This window comes from Dipodomys merriami, unplaced genomic scaffold, assembly GCF_024711535.1.
Source record: "Dipodomys merriami isolate MVZ:Mamm:240054 unplaced genomic scaffold, mDipMer1.0.p SCAF_2180, whole genome shotgun sequence".
NCBI lineage: Eukaryota > Metazoa > Chordata > Mammalia > Rodentia > Heteromyidae > Dipodomys > Dipodomys merriami.
The window spans coordinates 1,933-14,306 of NW_027203583.1; the positions used below are offsets into that span (position 1 = coordinate 1,933).

General features: G+C 39.5%; 1 long non-coding RNA gene across 2 annotated transcripts in view; it reads left to right on the forward strand.

Annotated features, from left to right (window-relative positions):
- The first annotated feature begins 517 nt into the window (after positions 1–517).
- LOC138834532 (uncharacterized) overlaps positions 518–12,374 on the forward strand; it is a 31,713-nt gene continuing 19,856 nt past the window's right edge. The window contains exons 1-2 of one of the 2 annotated variants that reach the window (XR_011374173.1): positions 518–627; positions 3,390–3,540. This is a non-coding gene — a long non-coding RNA (uncharacterized lncRNA). Of the gene's footprint in view, positions 628–3,389; positions 3,541–10,898; positions 11,321–12,374 lie in introns of those variants that run through there. The other variant, XR_011374174.1, reaches the window with a different exon arrangement.

Here is a 12,374-nt window from a genome sequence, read left to right on the forward strand (position 1 = left end):
GACATATTCTCTGCTAATTGGCTATTTTAAGAAAGTGGAATCCAATGAATTCAGTTTTAAGCTGGTCCTAGAATTTGAACTCAGGGCTTGGATGTTGCCCTAAGCTTTTTTTCTCATGGGTAGTGCTCTACCACTTGAACCACTGCACCACTTCTGGCTTCTTCTGAGTAGTTCATTGGAGATAAGAGTCTCACAGACTTTTCTGCCTGAGCTGGCTTTGAACCATGATCCTTAGATCTTAATTTCCTGAGTAGCTTGGATTACAAGCATGAGCCACCAGTGCCTAGCCCTTTTGTAGTGTTTAAATGAACTATTTACTTTGCAATGGAATGACATTTTCACTCTGAAGTATACAAGTGGTCATAGAGACTAGAATTTTATTTGGTGAACATTTCTTAAAAGTGAATGAAATGAGCCTTTACGACAAGAAAAGCAACGATGTATGAGTCATGATACACATTCAAACTAAGTTTCAATTTTATAGAATGTATTTATTGCTCTGTTGAGCTTTGTAGCTTCCCAGTGCTGTTTACAGACTATGCTGATGAAATCTGTGTTGATAATAACAGCTATATTCATTGATTTCAGGACAGTTGGTCAGCATTTGGAAGATTTGTGTGACTCAGTGTGAGTATTTTCCCATTATTTAATGTGTGATGTTAGCAAATCATGTACAGGCAAAAGAAAAGAAAAGACTAACTGATTTTAATTTAATACATCCAAGCAGAAAATCTTATGGTATAGCTTCAGGCTCATTGCTATGTATCTCATTACAACTAAATTTTAAGAGATGACCACTAGTTGAGTTTTAGTGTAATATTAAGGAGTATGCCAGCATTAGCTTTATTGATAATCTGAGAAGGCAACTAAAATACTTCTTCCTTTCCTAACTAAGTGACTTTGTAAGGTAGATTTTCTGCATATACTTGAAACAACATAACCCAACAGACAGTATAAAAGCAGATGAGAGAATACAGGTGTCTTTCATTAGGCTAAAGGATGAAGTGATTTATTAAAGATGTAAAACAATGGGTCTATTCTGCTGAAATTTTACCTTTTTTGGAAAATACAGTTTTTTTCAATAAGCGTATATTAATAAGTAGTGTTTCTTTTCTTTCTTTTTCTTTCTTTTTGGTGAGTTGTGGGGAGTGAACTCTGGGCTTGGGTGCTGACCCTCAGCTCTTTAGCTCAGTGCTAGTGTCCTACCACTTGAGCCACAGCGCCACTTACAACTTTTTCTGCTTATGTGGTGCTCAGTAATTGAACTCAAGGCCTCATGCATACAAGACAAACACTCTACCACTGAGCCACCTTCCCATCCCCAGTGTTTTTGTTCTTAAGTTTACAAAACTACCATAAGCACTTGAGTTCTAAATTTTCTTTTGTTTGGCTTGTGAAACTAGGACTCAATACCTGATGCTTTGCTCATTAGCTGAGTTCTACTTTTTAATATATCTGTCTGTTTCTCTCGTGTGTGTGCATGCACATGCGAATGCATGTGTATACCCTATTTTTTATTTAATTTATTTATTTTTGTGCCAGTCCTGGGGCTTGAATTCAGCACTTAGGCATTGATTCTGAGCTGCACTCTACCACTTGAGTTATAGTTGTACTTCTGGGTTTGTTTTGTTTTGATTTGTTTTGTTTTCTGAGTAGTTTATTGGAGATAAGAATCTCATTGACTTTCCTGCTCCAGCTACCTTTTAATAGCAATCTATAGATCTCAGTCTCCTGAGTGTGTAGCTAGGATTACTGGTGAGAGCCACCAGTTCCTGGCTCTACTTACATTTTTTTTTGTCAGTTCTGGGGCCTAAACTCTGGGTCTGGGCACTGTCCCTCAGCTCTTCAGCTCAAGGCTAGCGCTCTATCACTTGAGCCACAGTGCCACCTCTGGCTTTTTCTACTTATGTGGTGCCGAGGAATCGAACCCAGGACCTCATGCATGCAAGGCAAGCACTCTACCACTGAGCCACCTTACCTGTTTAATTAGCTCTTTGGGAGCTCTCAAAATTTAAGAGTATTAGGAGGTCCTGAGACTAGCAAGTTTGAGAGCTGCCAAATTAAAATTTTCCACATGTCAGTGCTTTTAAAGATGGCTCTCTGTTTTACTTCTTTGAACTGTCAGTGTGCTTGCCACTAATATCTCTAAACCTCATTTGATTTTTTTCTATTTCTCATCAACTGTAAAATAACTAGTCTTCAAGTTTTCTACAAAGCGAATATTTCTCAGTGAGAAACTTTTCTTACTCCTTTAGTATGGATTTTATGCAGACTGGGACATTTTCTTTTTTGTTTGTTGTCAGACTAGACAATTGTATAACATCTTACTAATAAATGATTCCTTAGTCTATGTAAAAGCTTGATTCCTTTTTATAAAATGTTTTCTGACCAGGTACTGGTGGCTCACACCTGTAAACCTAGATACTCAGGAAACTGAGACGCCGGATCTGGGTTTAAAGCCAGCTCACCAGCAAAGTCTGTGAGACTCTGATCCCCAGGTAACTATCAAAAGCCCAAAGTGGAGCTGTAGCTCAAGTGATAGAGTGTTAGATTTGAGCTGAAGAAGCTCAGGGACAGCACCCACGCCCTGAGTTCATGCCCTAGGACTTGCACAAAAAAAGGAAAAAAGATTTTTTGAACATAGTATTGAGATGGCAGTTAACTATGATGGGCTTTGGAGTTATCCACTGAGTCAAAATGAAGATCTGTCTTTTACTAAAGCCATGTGACCTGCGATCCTGAACTCTTTTCTCATCTGTAAGGTAACCCAATCTAATTCCTTACAGGTTGTTAAAATAAGTACTAAATTAAATACTTTATTCAGAGGCTGGGAAGGTGTCTCAGTGGTAGAGTGCTTGCCTTGCATGCATGAGGCCTTGGGTTCGATTCCTCAGTACCACATAAGCAGAAAAAGCCAGAAGTGGCACTGTGGCTCAAGTGGTAGAGCACTAGCCTTGAGCTGAAGAGCTGAAGAGCTGAGAGACAGTGCCCAGGCCCAGAGTTCAGACCCCAAGACTGGCAAAAACAAAACAAAACAAAACAAAAATGAAATAATGTATTCAATAAGTGGCATAATAGTCATAAGCAAGCGATGGTAATTATTTTAAGGATTCCAAAGATATAAAAGATTAAAAAATCTGCTTTTTAGAAGTCTTAACTTAGGAAACACATAAAGCCATTGTGATGTGTTTAGATAGTTGCATTCTTTCTAATTACTCCTCAATATGACAGTTGTGTTATTTATAAAATTTTTTCTGCAATTAACTGCATTTGTTCATGTAATCAGCATCTGTTTGGTGTAGGAATGGGAATCTTGAACTTTAAATACCATTCAGAGGACTCTGAGGGATTTTCTAAACAGTTGGATTTTTGTCTAATATGTTCACCAGAAATGACTCTGAAAAGAGACTCCTGCCCAACTCCTCTCACTCTTTGCCAGCCCTCCTCAGTGATATTTGTTGAGAATTCAGCAGTGATGTTGGCATTTAATGATATCTCAATGAAGTACTGAAAAAATGGAAGTAGCTGACGGGGATAAAGGTAGGAACCTGCTGTTGTGGTAGTGTTGGTCATCTTTTTCTATCAGCATTCTTGGTCCTTGCCATCCCTTTGCCTAAGAATATGTCTTCCGATTTTGGGAGAGTCCTGCCTTTCTCCAAAGTCCCTCCAAAGCCCACACTTTATTCCTTTATTTATTTATTTTGTTATTGTTGTTTTTGGTGCCAGGACCACAGCTTGAACTCAGCTGATGTCTTACTAATCTGAACCACGACACCAGTCTGTCTTTTTCTTGCTAAGTCGAGATAGATCTAAACAGAATTTTCTGCCTGGCTGGCTTTAAACGTCCATCCTCCAGGTCTCAGCCTCCTGAGTAGCTGATTATTGTCGTGAGCCACCAGCACCATCCTACATACTTTTGATGCAACTTCTCCTCATCTCAATGCCAGTCACCAAGCCTCTGGCAAGTACTCTACCATGGAGTTATACCCCTACCTAATATTGGGCCACACTCCTGCCCAATATATACTTAATTCTGTGGAAAGTATTTGGTAGTGATCTTCCACCATTGTTTTCCTTTGTTATGATGGTACTGGGGTTTGAGCTCAGCTCACTCAAACTTAGTAAGCAGACACTCTACCACAGAGCCATGCCTTGGGCCCTGCTTTCCCTTGACTGTTTTCAGGGAGAGTATGGTTTCCTGCCTGGATACATGCCTGAACTACAATTACCGATTTCAGTCTTCCTTTCATTGTTAGAATCACAGACACTTGCCACTGTGTCCAGCCTCTCTGTTGAGATGGAATCTCCTAAAATTTTCTGCCCAGGCTGGGCTGGAACTGAAATCCTCTTAATTTTGGACTCTCACATTAGTGTTGGAGGATGAGCACATACTAATGTAACAGGCTATGGCTGAGAAGGGATCTCACAAACTGTGCTGCCAAGGCTGACCTCAAATTATAATCCTCCATTCTCAACTTCCCAAATAGCTAGGTTTACAGGCATGAGCCACAGCAGTGACCTGCCTCATTTTGTTCACAACACTTACCAAAAAATAAGTTTATTAACACTCAAACATAATACATTGTATATCTGAACATTGTAAATTAAATGTATATATTGGAATATTATTTACATTTTAAGTATACACTAAATAATTTTTTAGAACAGAATGAGATAAATATAAGTGAAAAAAATTCTGCATGCTATTGGATCATTTTGTCAATATTTTGTGATATAGGTATGTCATTATGTTTTCAGATTAATTTCTTGCACCCAGTAGGATTTAGTTGGATGACCCTACGAGTCAGGTTTTAGATTTTTATTCATATTAGGATATACTTAAATGTTGCTTAAATGAGTTACATTGGTAAGGATGGTATTAATGAGATCACCTTCACAATCCATCTTATACTTGGGATTGCTAAGTCATTTTAATTCTTTCTCTTAAATGCCAAGTGAGAGGCACAAATGAGCTATGATACATTCTTCCCGCCAATCGCGGGAAATTTTGGGGACAATGGTCAGATAAAGCAGTAACAATTTGCCCTTGAAGCTATACACTGCTGATTAAGAAATATATAGATTCTAAAGGCTAAAACCTTAGGCTGGTCTCAAAGTGAGTTAATGGATAGGATTTAGGTGTGTAAAGAGAGAAGGAATATTTCCTGACAGTATGTTTGGCTGTCTTGATTACAGTTTGCTCTTGACTTACCCATATGTTTACATGTTTCTTCAGTGAGGTGTTCTGTTTTCCCATCATCAAGATAACATTTTCCTTAGCACCCTTCCAACATTAATCCTTTCTCCCGCTGATTTAAACATCACCTTGCTCACTTGAATCATGGATTATTCCCTCAATTTTACTTCCTTTTTTGTTCCTAGATTAGTGCTGATCAGTTCTCTACTCAGCCACTAAAATGATCTTCCTTTGATTTAAATTTGATCTTACTTGTCTCTGTTCTAAACATCATTCAGTGGTTCCTCATCTCTTTGTTAGAAACTTTGAAATCTTACCAGGGTGTAAAGGCCCAGTCTTTGCTGGATCCTACTTTGTTGCTTTTTTCCTTTGTTTACATTAAATGCTGTGATCATACTAAACTTCCTGCTATGCTTTCACCACCTAATCTTGGCACTCATTTTCTCTGCCTGAAACTCTTCCCATAACTTGAATTCCATTTTTTAAATTCTTTTTCTTTTCTTTTTTTCTCGTTCTGGGGCTTGAACTCAGGGCCTGGGTTCTGTCCCTGAGCCTCTTTGTGCTGAAGGCTAGTGCTCTACCATTTGTGCCACAGGGTCACTTCTGTCTCTTTCTGTTTGTGTGGTACTGAGGAATCAAACTCAGGGCTTCATGCATGCTAGGCAAACACTCTACTACTAAGCCACATTCCCAGCCCTGAATTCCATTTACTTTATACAATATCTGCTTCATACTCTCCATTCATTCTTCTGTAATGTGACGCAAAGAGCATTGAGAGTGGAGGCCAAGGTTTAACTCCTAACCTTTGCTAAGAAATCTTGTGGAAATTCTTGACCTCTTCCAGCCTTCATTATCTTTATTGCCAAAGTGTGATAATGCCCACCTCTCTTATAAGCCCATTAAGAACATCTATCGACATACTATGCACAAAAAAATTCTATAAGCATGTCACCCAAAGATGTTTGGGGTGGCAACGTGGGTGATGACAACAAGAATGATTCACCCAAGGAAACATTTAGCTTCACTGCTCAGGTGACCTTCCTGAAGCATCCAGGCCAAATCAGTGCTAAATATGCCTCTGTCCTGGATTGTCATTCAGCGTAAATTGCTTGCAAGTTTACTGACTGGAAAGAGAAACTTGAAAAGAGATCGTGTAAGAAGTTGGAAGCTAGTCCTAAATTCCTGAAGTCTAGTGATGCTGTCATGGTTCATATGGTTCCAGCAAGCCTTGTGTATGTGGAGAGCTTCTCTGACTATCCTCCTTTGGGTCATCTTGCTGTTTGTGATAGGAGACAGTTGCTGTGTGTGGCATCAAAGATGTGGACAAGAAGTCTGCAGGAGCTGGCAAGGCCACAAAGTCTGCCCAGAAATCTCAGAAGGCCGAGTGATTATTATTATCCCTAACGCCTGTAGCTTCAGCTTAACCAGTGGTGGAAGAAAAGTCTCAGAAATGTTTGTCTTAATTGGACATTTAAGTTTAATAGTGAAAGAATGGATAATGATAACAATGCATCATAAAAACTTGAGAAGGAAAGGAAAAAATTCTATAAGCACTCATATTCCATGCTCATTAAATTGTTATGCATACTTCTGCTGCCTTCACTCCTCTTCCTTCTCACCTTTCTTGTGATCCTCAGCAGTTTTTCTGGAATGTTTTTCATGTAAAACTTTGTTTTTTTCAGGGGATGAAGATTTTTCTGAAGAGATAACAGAGATGTTTTTCCCAACACATCTCCTGCAAACCAGACAAACTGGCCAGGGTAAGTTATTACTTCTTGGTGATTGTGATTCATTTATTTGTGACACTTCAGTGAATAAAAACTGAGATAGTAACCATTTACAATATGGAAGTAAGAGCAAAAGCCTTGCTCTTTGTTGGTGACTTGTGAACTATGTGCATATCCAAGGTCAGAGTGGGCAGGGAGGTTCTATATCCAAAGAAATATTTAATACAACATATATTCCATTGCCTGCTCATGCACAGGACTTGGGATGCTTTTTCCTTTTATGCCTGTCTTTCCCAGGCTCAGGAGACATTCTGTAAACCAGTAAGCCCCAGGCACACAATGCTCTCTGGACAGAGGGAACTGATATAATCAGGATGTCCTGTTTGCTCCTAAGTCCTAGGGTAAGGACCTTAATACTTGATCTTTTTGTTTGTTGTTGTTATTAGAAAATAAATTTTGTTATGGAATGTCTTGGGTAGAAGAAAGACATTCCTCAAGCAACAAAGTAGCAGAATTGCAAGTTCCAGGCTGGCCTGTGCTAGCAGGGTTTTACCTAAAAAAAAAAAAAAACAATAAATATATGAATGTAAGAAAGAAAGAGTACAGTTTCCTGTGAGTATATAATGTCAGAGAGTTTCCTGGAAACAGTAGCCTCTAAAATGGGATGATTGTTTTTCTTTATAGGGGAATAGTAATAAATTTATTATTATAACCACAATTCAGTGACTTTCATTACATTTCCAGTATTGTAGAACCATCACCTTTATCTTGTCCCAAACATATCCATCATCCTCAACAAAAATTTTGGGCCATTAAGCCATTCATGCCTCTTGCCTTCCCTCAACCCACAGTAGTCCTGAGTTATTTTCTGTCTGTGAACTTACTCTTGGTACTTTATTGTTATAGTCTGAATGTTTGGATTTCCATAATTTTTCATATGGTAACACTTGATCTTTTATTCTTATCCCCTAATATTTGCATTCTCCATGAAACCCTCATAGAACACTCGTCGGAAACTCATCTTCTGCAGTTCAAGTGCATCTCTTCACTATTCAATCTAGTATTGTTTAAAAATGGTCAAATTGAAGAAAAGTCATAAAAAGAATATAAACAGTATTTGTGTGCTTTTTATGAAAATTCACTATAGTTAACATTTTCCTTCATTCGCTTAATCACTTATTTGTGTGTATGTTCTCTTTGTGGACATACATTTGAGATTAACTTGTATATATCATAGTCCTCTATTCCTACATATTTTAATCTTGCTCTCCTCAGGATAAAAATGTCCCGTTATTACATAGCCACAGTAATTACCGGCTTCAGTAAATTAATCACAATGCCATACTTTTGCTTAATCTTTGTCTATATTTCAGTCTTGCCAATTGGCTCAATTCTGTCCCTGTCATTTTTTTTCTCCAGTACTAATACCAGTACATAATCATGAATTATATATAGTTGTGTATACTTGATCTCCTTTAGTCTATAATAATTTCTCGGCTTTTCCTTATCTTTGTAACATTACTTTTTTTTTTTTTTTTTGTCGGCCGTGGGGCTTGAACTCTGGGCCTGGGCGCTGTCCCTTAGCCCTTCAGCTCAAGGCGAGCGCTCTACCACTTGAGCTACAGCGCCACTTCCAACATTACTATTTTTGAACAACACAAGCACCTGCTACCCTTTAGTAGCTAGGATGACAGGTATGAGTGACAGCTGACTGGCAAATGTAGAGTTCTTGAGGGTTAAATGTGTTATTTGTTTTTGTTTTTTACAAAGTATGAGGCTCATTGTAAAAAATGCTCAGTGTTGATGACCCCATATAAACCAACTTATTATCCCAAATATACATGTAGATGTTCAATAAGCAGATATGTCTCTATATTTTTATTCTAGTTAATTTGCTAGGTGCTAGGGAAGTAATGATGAGAAGGACATAGAAAAATCACAAGAATAAAAGAAATCATGTTAATAAATATTTTTGAGGTCAATAATTCTCAATGTGGTCCCTATGTGGCAATTCTCGGAAGGCAGTTTTCAAATAATTGAAATTTTTGGCATTGAGATACAGGATATAGCAGGGGCATTGGCCTGGTTGTCTGCACACTAAGGATGTAGGGAAAAGTGCACTGGAGCATGTGGTTCTGGGAATAATTTTTTAATATTTTTGTTTACATTTTTTACCTTTTTTCTCCAGGTTAGCAGGCTTCATACCTTGAACCACAGCTTAATTACTCACTTTCTTTTTTTCTTTGTTCCTTTTTGCCAGCCTTTGGGCTTAAACTCTTCTGCCTGGGCTCTGTCCCTGAGCTACTTTTGCTCACCACTTCAGCCACAGCACCACTTCCAGCTTTTTCTGAGTAGTTTATTATGTTTCTTGGACTTTCCTTCCTTGCATCAAACTGTGATCCGCAGAACTCAGTCTCCTGAGTATGAGTAGCTAGGATTACTGGTGTGACCCTTTGGCACCTGGCTAGGTTTTTCTTATGTTTTGGTTCTGGACCTAGGGCTTGAACACAGGGCCTGGTCAGTGTTGTTTAGTTTTTGTTTTTGATTTAAAGCTGATAGTCTATTTGAGCCAAAGCTCACTTTCTGCCTTTCTGTTGTTGTTTTTATTCTTTGTGTTAATCCCAGGGCTTCAAAGTGGCCTGGCCAGTCTCCAGTCTCCATGCTTTCTCCCACTCCGCACCCCACCCCCTCTAAGTTAGCAGGCACTACATCTTTAGCCAGTGCACTACTCTTCCTTTTTATTTTTGGTGGTTGTATTTATTTCTTTGTATTTGGCTTTTATTTATTTATTTATTTTGGCTGGTCATGGGGCTTGAACTCAGGGCCTGGGTGCTGTCCCTCAGCATTTCAGCTCCAGGTCCTCTACCATTTGAGGCACAACACCACTTCCAGCTTTTTTTTCTGCTTATGTGATGTTGAGAAATCGAACCAGGGCCTCATGCATCCAAGGCAAGCAAACACTCTACCACTGAGCCACTTTACCAGCCCTGGTTTTTATTTTTTTATGGTCATCCTAGGGCTTGACCTGCCAGTCTTCTTGAGGTGCTGGGCTTTTCCCCCCTTCTAGGATGGAAGTTTTACAATTTGAGCCATAGCACATTTTTTTTGGGGGGGGTGGTTAATATTGTAAGGTCCGCTCCTGGATGGCAAGCAGACTCCACCCTCCTCACAGCAAAGTCTCCACCCAGTACCTGCATTACCTAGGCAACTGGGACACCTGGAAGAGGTCACATCTGCATCCACTGAGGTCACATCTGAATTTGATGTGGCCACACCTTTCTCCACCCGTACCCTAGATAAGGCCTAGCCCAGGCCCAGACGCCCTCTCTCTGCTCTCTCTGCTCTCTCTCTCTGCTCTCTCTCTGCTCTGTCTCATCTCTCTGCTCTCTCTGCTCTTTTCTATCTCTTTCCTCTCTTTCCTCTCTTTCCCAGCTCTCTCTCATTCCAAGGCCTTTCCCAGCCATGAGGAATGCCAACCTTGCCTGGTCCCAGCAGGTCTACTGAATAAACCTACCCCTTACCTGAATACCACGTGCATGGTGCTGTTCTTACTCAGCTATCTCTTTTTTAAAACCTAACAAATATGAGATAAGTGTTCTATGGCTCTAACTACTCAACAGGCTGAGATCTGAGGACCTCAGTTGGAAGCCAGCCCAGACAGAAAAGTCCTTGTGAGACTCTTATGTCCAATTAACCACTCAAAACCCAGAAGTGGCGCTATGGCACAAATGGTAGAGCACAAGGCTCTCTGAGTACAAGAGGGTCAAGGACAGCACACAAGTCCTGAGTTCAAGCCCCACAACTGTCAAAAAATACAGAAAGGAAAAAAGTACTACAGGAAGCCAAGATGACTATACAGAGTCTTGAAAGTTGAGAGCCAAGGTTCAAAGCCATCCTAGGCATGAAAATCAATGAGGCGTTTTTCACCAATTAACCAGCAACAGGTAGGAAGTAGTAGAGCTCTACCCTTGAGTAAAACTCAAGTTTAAGCCCAGGAATAGCATAAATGAAAAGAATTCTCATTTACTTTCCTGCCCAGGCTGGATTCAAACCACAAATGCTCAGATTTCAGCCATTTGAGCAGGTAGGATTATAGGTGTGAACCATATTTTTGAAATATTGAATTGGCTCTAATATTTTTGCCCTTCTTTTCACTTAATTTATTATTCTTTTTCTCTTTTTTGTAAGTTCGGGTCATCTAGCTTATTATTAGGGCTGGCCACTGTTTCTGAGGTTTTTGTTTTGAAGTTTTTTTTGTGGATTTTTGTCCCAACCTGCAGGACGTCAACGAGGGCAATGAACCTAACAGAGAAGGAATGAAGGGACAAGAGACACGAAGAATGACAGCAAGACAGGGATCCTGGTCAAGCTGCAAATTTTTATTTTTCACACAGGGGTATTTATATGCTTGGAATAAGGAAGAATTTTCATTGGCCATAGCAGCTGCAGGATTTTTGCATAGGGCAGGGTGAAAGGGTGGTCATTAGCAGCTGCAGGATGTTTGCATAAGGCAGGATGAAAGGGTCGGATTTCTGAGAGTGGTTCTGTAAACTCAGCCACAAGATGTTCTGGTGAGATAGTCAAGCCTATCTTCATGTTGAGAGACTCCTTTTGGTTCCCGACAGATTTTTTTTTTTTTTTTGAGCTTGTTATAGTACTTGAACTCCAGGCCTGGTCATTATTCCTAATTTATTCTCAAGACTAGTAGGCTTCCCACCTCAAGACAGTCCAAATTGTGGCTCTATATGTATTTTTCTTTCTTTCTGCATTTATTTTAGGTGCTGCTCTTATGGCTTGTACTCAGGACTTGGGCATTTTTGCCAAGTTTTTGTTGTTGTTGTATTTTTATTTCTTCATTGCTGGTCCTAGGTCTTGAACATAGGGCCTTCACTTTTGCTAGCCATAAAATCAGGGCAGAACCACTGTGTCTGAGGTTTTTCCCTTTTCTTTCTCAAGACTAGCAATCTCCATGGCTTGAGCCACAGATAAAGTTCTGGCTTTATTTATTTATTTATTTTCATTTTTCTTGCTAGGGCTTCACTCATGACATGGCCACTCTCCTGAGGCTTGAAGTCAGGGCAGGGCCACTGTGAATGAAGCATTTTTTGTATTGTTTTTTCTCAAGGCTAGCATACTGTAACAGCTTGAGCAACAGCTTCATGAATGGCTTTGTTTATATAATGTCCTCTACACCCCCCACCAGGCAAATGTTGTAAAGTTCATTTTTTGAAATAATTTCTTGTACATCTCATTGTTGCAATAGGTCTAACTGTATCCCTATTTAAACAATTTGTTTTTTCCCTTCACCTTCACAAATTACGCCAACATCAAATACAGTGAAAATGGGGGAGTTATTTATTTATTTGGTTCTGATCCTAGGGCTGGAACACAGGGAGTGGTGACTGTTCCTAAACCTGAAATCAGGGCAAGGTCACTGTGCTGGAGTCTCT